General features: G+C 51.9%; 1 protein-coding gene across 1 annotated transcript in view; it reads right to left on the reverse strand.

The window, feature by feature from the left end:
* The window catches only part of NLRC3 (NLR family CARD domain containing 3), a 28,865-nt gene extending 23,803 nt beyond the window's left edge, over window positions 1–5,062 (reverse strand). The window contains exon 1 of the mRNA XM_018041029.1: window positions 4,784–5,062. The gene's annotated coding sequence lies outside the window, so the exon portion shown is untranslated. The remainder of the gene's footprint in view (window positions 1–4,783) is intronic.

A 6,000-nucleotide genomic window follows, 5' to 3' on the forward strand; every position in this document is an offset into this window, starting at 1 on the left:
CCCAAATAGATTAATAGATTGACATCTCAATCAGAATCCCAGCAGGCTTTTTGGAGCGGGGGAAGAGAGGCAAACCGATTGTAAAACATAAACAGAAAACCTTGAAATAGACAAAATCATTTCGAAGAAGAACAAAGCCTGAGGACTTATAGTACACAGTATCAAGACTTAATATAGGGACGTCCCTGGTGGTCCGGTAGTTAAGAATCCACCTGCAAATCCAGGGGAAATGGGTTCCATCTCTGGTCTGGTAAGATCCCACATGCCACTGGGAGAATAACCTATGTACCACAGCTATTGAGCCCTCAAGCCAGGAGAAGCCAGCAGTGAGAAGCCCACCCACCACAACTGGACAGTAGCCCCCATTCACTGCAGCTAGAGAAAGCCTGCACACAGCAACAAAGACCCAGTACAGTCAAAATAAATAATTTTTAAAGAAACTTCTTTTTTATTTAAAAAAAGCACAAAACCTAGTATAGAGCTATAGATATTGGTACAAGGGCAGACAAATAGACCAGTGCAGTAGAATGGAGGGTCTAGAAACCGACCCACATATACACGATCACTTGGTCATATATGATCACTGGGTTTATAATGGGGCTCCACTGCAGTTCAGTGGGGAAAGGGTGGTCTTTGCATTAAACTGTGTTGGCTAATGGGATGTTCATGTGGGAAAAAGGAACCATGACCCCTACCTCACAGCATACACAAAACATTAATTTAAGCTGGATCATAGATCTAAGTGTGAATGCTGACACAGTCAAGCCTTAGAAAACACATGGGAGAATATCTTTATGAACTTGGCCTAGGTCAAGAGTAAACAGAATATAAGGTGCACTAACCATGAAAGGAAAGAGCAGTATTTGGGGATTCAGGAATATCTGAATAAAATAAAATAAAATAAAATAAAATTATGTTAGAAGACATAATGAAAAGGGCAAGAAAGCAAACCACTGACTAGGAGATGACATCCCAAACACATTAATTAATCAGTAAGAAACAAAAACCCAACGATAAAATGAGCCGAAAACTTGAAGAATGTCACAAAAGAGAATATCAGTAGTCATTAGAGAAATGCAAGTCAAGATCACTCTGGGAAAATGTTTGTTAGTAATAAGGTTAAATATGCATATTTCTGTGACCCAGTAATTTCCCCCTGAGGTATAAACCCAACAGAAATGAGTGATTATGTCCACCAAATCACAGATCAGAATATTTACAGCAGCTTTGTTCATAAAGTCCCGGAAAAATGGAAACAACCAATGTCCATCAACAAAAGAATGAGATTTTTTTTTGAACGTTCATATAATGAAATCCTACGTAATAAAGAAAAAGAATAAGCTACTGATATCCTCAACAATATGGCTGACTCTCACAGATATTGTGAGAGAAAGAAATCTGATGCAAAGGAGACACCCTCTGTGATTCCATTTGCAGGGAGTTTAAAATCAGGGCAGACCAATCTGAAAAGATAGAAGTGAACACAGTGGCTACCCTTGGAGGCGGTTCCGACTGGACAGGGGTGTGAGGCAGCCTTCAAAGGTGCTGGACACCTCCGCCTATTAATTCGGATAGAGCACAAACAGGCGTACACATATGTAAAAATCCCCTGAGCTCACTTTGTGCGTGCATGCTTAAGTTGCGTCAGTCGTGAACTCTGTGTGACCTTATGGACTGTAGCCCGCAAGGCGCCTCTGTCCATGGGATTCTCCAGGCAAGAATACTGGAGTGGGTTGCCATGCCCTCCTGCAGGGGTTCTTCCCTGACCCAGGGATCGAGCCAGTGTCTTTTGCGTCTCTTGCATTGGCAGGTGGGTTCTTTACCACTAGACCACCTGGGAAGCCCCGAGCTCACTTTGCTGCCGCTGCTGCTGCTAAGTCGCTTCAGCCGTGTTCGACTCTGTGCGGCCCCATAGACGGCAGCCCACCAGGCTCCCCGGTCCCTGGGATTCTCCAGGCGAGAACACTGGAGTGGGTTGCCATTTCCTTCTCCAATGCATGAAAGTGAAAAGTGAAAGTAAAGTCGCTCACTCATGTCTGACTCCTAGTGACCTCATTGGACTGCAGCCCACCAGGCTCCTCCGTCCATGGGATTTTCCAGGCAAGAGTACTGGAGTGGGTTGCCATTGCCTTCTCCAAGCGCACTTTACTGGCTAAGTTATACCTCAATTTAGAGACGGCTATGCTAGCAGCTGTCTAAAAATTCAAATATACATAAACCAAAACAAAGCAATTGCTCCTGCAGCCTCTTCTTACACGAGCTGGGACACCCAGGCCCATGTCCTGCTCTCGGTGTGATGTCAGGGTGATGCCCAGGTTGGGCACAGGCCCCCTGCTTTGGATGTCCAGGTGCACTTACCGGGTAACTGACTGCCTTGGTGGGGACGGGGTGGTGGCCAAGAGTACGCAGCACCAGGTGGGAGAAGGGCCAAGCTTAATGCCTCTAGAACATTGTCTGGAGCACTGTATATTTTTTTAATTTAAAATTTTTATTGTGGTAAAGTGTACCCTGGTGGCTCCGTGGTAAGGAATCTGCTTGCAATGCAGGAGACTGTCTACAGTGCAGGAGACCCAGGTTCGATTCCTGCGTCAGGAAGATCCCCTGGAGAAGGAAATGGGAACCCACTCCGACATCCTTTCCTGGGAAATCCCATGTACAGAGAAGCCTGGGGGCCCGAAGAGTCAGGCATGACTTAGTGACTACACCACCACCACCAAAATGTATATAACATAAAATTTACCATTTTAACCATTTTAAAGCATTCTATTCAGTGGCACTGGGTACATTTACAGCGTTGTGAAACATCACTATCATCCACCTCTAGAACTTTTTCATCTTCCCAAATGGAGACTCTGGCTCCCATCCCTCTTTCCCTAGCCCCTGGTCGCCACCAGGCCACTTTCTGTTCCTGTGTATCTGATGACTCTGGGCTCCTCATGTGAGTGGGATCATGCAGTATATTTGGCCTCTTCACTGAGCATAATGTTTTCCAGGCTCATCCATGTTGTAATGTGTATTAGAATGTCTTTCCTTTTTATGGCTCTATCATATTCCATTTCATGGATGGACCACATTTGGTTTAGGCCTCCACCCATAGGCAGACGCTGGTTGTTTCCAGTTTTTGGCTCTTGTGAGCAATGCTGCTGTGAACAAGGGAAGACAGATGAGCAGTTCAGGGCCCTGCTTTCAGCTCTTCCGTGTGTCCACCCAGAAGTGGGGTGGCTGGATTACATGGCCATTCTCTGCAGCACTGCTTTAGAAAAGCCACTGCTTAGTCCGGCCACACAGAGACTCCACTGGTTTAGGGTAGGGCGCCTATGTGGACACATGGTAAAGCAGCTCAGATGATTCTAATGAGCAGCCAGAATGGAGAACCCCTGGGCCAGAGAGCGGTTAGGCAAGTGACAAAGAAGGGAAACCAGCAGGCAGGAGTGAGTGGGGAGGAAGAGGCAGGCTGCGTGTGCCTGGGAAAGTGGGGGGTGGTGAGCTCCCCAACTCTGGGTCCCATTAGTCGCCAGGGCAGATACTCCCTCCTCATCAGACACCCATCCTTCTTGTCCCACTAAGCCTTGCCTAGGGTTGCCAGATTTATCAAATTAAGATACAGGACACATAGTGAAATTTTAATTTCAGCTAAACAAGTAATTCTTTTCAATTTTTGGGGGGGTTTTTGGCTGCACCGTGCAGCATGCAGGATCTTAGTTCCCTGACCAGGGATCAAACCTGTGCCCCTGCATTGGGAACACAGAGTCTTAACCACTGGACCTCCAGGGAAGTCCCCAAATAATTCTTTTAGTATATCTTATGTAATACTTGGGACATACTTAAACTTTAAAAGAGAAGAACACCTCATTGTATAATCTGAGATTCAAAATTAATAGACTGTTCTATCATCTGGCACCCCTTCTCGGATAAGAGCCCCCTGCAACCTGGCCTCCACCTTTGGACCAGTAAGAACAGAGGAGGGGAGCCCAGCAGGTGGCCCAGGAACCACCCCACTCCCAGGACCTCCCAGGGCCAGCAGCAGTGGCTGCTGAGGGGTGTTCGCTGCAGGGTGGCCTGCAATGGCTAAAGGTGAGCCCCAGGGCTTGGGGAAGTAGGGATCTGCACTGAGGGGACAGGGAGGAAGCCCCGAGCCCAGGAACCTGGCCATGGAAAAGACCCCAGGCCAACAGCCACCCCGAACCCGCTCCGTGGCGCCTCTTCTGAAAAGGAGTCTGTGGTTACTGTCCCTCTCAGAATGATGAGCCTCGTCTCCATCCGTGGGCGCGGCTGGGGGAGGCCCCTGCAGGCAGCTCACCCAACATGAGGGCGACATTTAGGAAGCAGGCTCTGGGTGACCGACCCCATCCTCCCTGCACCACCCCCCTGGGTCCTCAGGACACCGGGCAGGTCTGGTGTTGTCCCCTCCATCTTAAGGGAGGAAGAGGGCTGCCTGGATGGGGCCCAGGTCCGCTGATTTCAAGCTTAACCATGGGCTGCCCTACTCAGCATCACCTCTGCCTGTCTGCAGCGCTTTCCAGCTACTTCCTGCTCCTCCTGGCGTCCCGTCATTGGTACCTGGGGAGCTGGGCTTTGTCCCCTTCACCCGTGGTGGGCTGCCCTTGGGCATGTGTTTGTTTATCCACACTGATCTCATCCTGCCCAGAAGCTCCCAGCACCCTCAGGGACACCTTCCCAGGGCTGCCCCAGCCAGCCTTCCACAGGGCAGTTCAGGCCTTAAGAGTTACGGTCCTTCCTGTCAGCTGTCTCCTCTTCTTCCCCCATTCTGCACTCAACTTACCTCCCGGGCCTCATTTCCCCAGGGAGGCCGAGACTGGGGGACTGGGGGTGCTCCATCCTGGCACTTCTGGGCTCCGCCCTGCTCCAGTGGACAGAGGCAGCTGGGTGGAGGGCAGGATGTCCTGGAAATCTCTGCGGCCTGTCAGCTGGGCTTCTCAGCCGACGGAATCCGTCCAGGGCGGGAGTGATCCCTGTCTGGAGGGATCGGGCGGTGCTGACCGTGCAGGGCAGCGGGGACGAGGCCCGCCAGCTCCTGCACTCCTCCGAGCCCCCCGGCTGTCACGGCAGCCAGAGCTCCTCACCTCTTCCTGTGCGGGGCTCCACCTCAACCCTCCTTCCTGTCTCATTTCAAAAGCCAACAAGCCTCATAGACAAATGAGTGAGCCGTGGCTGCCTCTGGCCAGCTCTCTGGTTTCGTCATCACCCCGAAAGCCAGAGGCAGGGGTTGCTGCCAAGGCTTCTTCCGAGGACCAAGTGCCCCTGCGGACCTGATGCTCAGGGGAAAGTGGTCCAGCCAAGGCTATAGAGGAGACAGGCTCACATCAGCAGTCCTTTGCCTTTGGTGGGGTGGGGGGGTGAGGGTAGGGAACCAGGCGCCTATGGGGCATTCAGGGATTTGCCCAAGGCTGCATGGCAGGCAGCCAACGGGCCAGGGCTGGAGCTGCGTCCTGCCCCGGGCCGCACGGTCACCCCTCCTCCCCCACCCCCACCCACGAAGCACCTTTGCCTCAGCCGTGCCCCGCGGTGTCTTCCTGTCCCCGAGGCAGGTCAGCTGCGCCTGAAACACCAGGCTGTGGCGGTTCACTCAGGCCCCTGGAGGTGGACCTCAGCACACGTGCTGCCTCGATGGGGAAGGACGCGGCCCAGCGTGAACGTGAGAAAGTTACAAAGGAGGAGAAATACAAGACATCCTCTGGTGACAGACAGGGAGCAAACCACTCTATGGGAAGCCACCGAGAGCAGCAGGTGATGACGTGGGGGCAGAGTGACGGGAGGGGGCCTCAGCTTCCCTCTGCGAGCAGGTGGGAGCCAGCGATGGTTGCAGAGCAGGAGGGTGGTAGGCTGAGATAAGTGCAGCAGGTTGTGTGTGAGGGGAGGTGGGAGGGGGCATGTGTTGTCAAGAGCTGCATGGGTGATGGAGGGGAGAGGGGGAACCAGGGCGGCAGATCGGAAGTGCTTTGTACAGGGACACCCTCCTGGCCACCCTTCCCCTCCCTC

This window comes from Capra hircus, chromosome 25 (assembly GCF_001704415.2).
Source record: "Capra hircus breed San Clemente chromosome 25, ASM170441v1, whole genome shotgun sequence".
Classification (NCBI taxonomy): Eukaryota; Metazoa; Chordata; class Mammalia; order Artiodactyla; family Bovidae; genus Capra; species Capra hircus.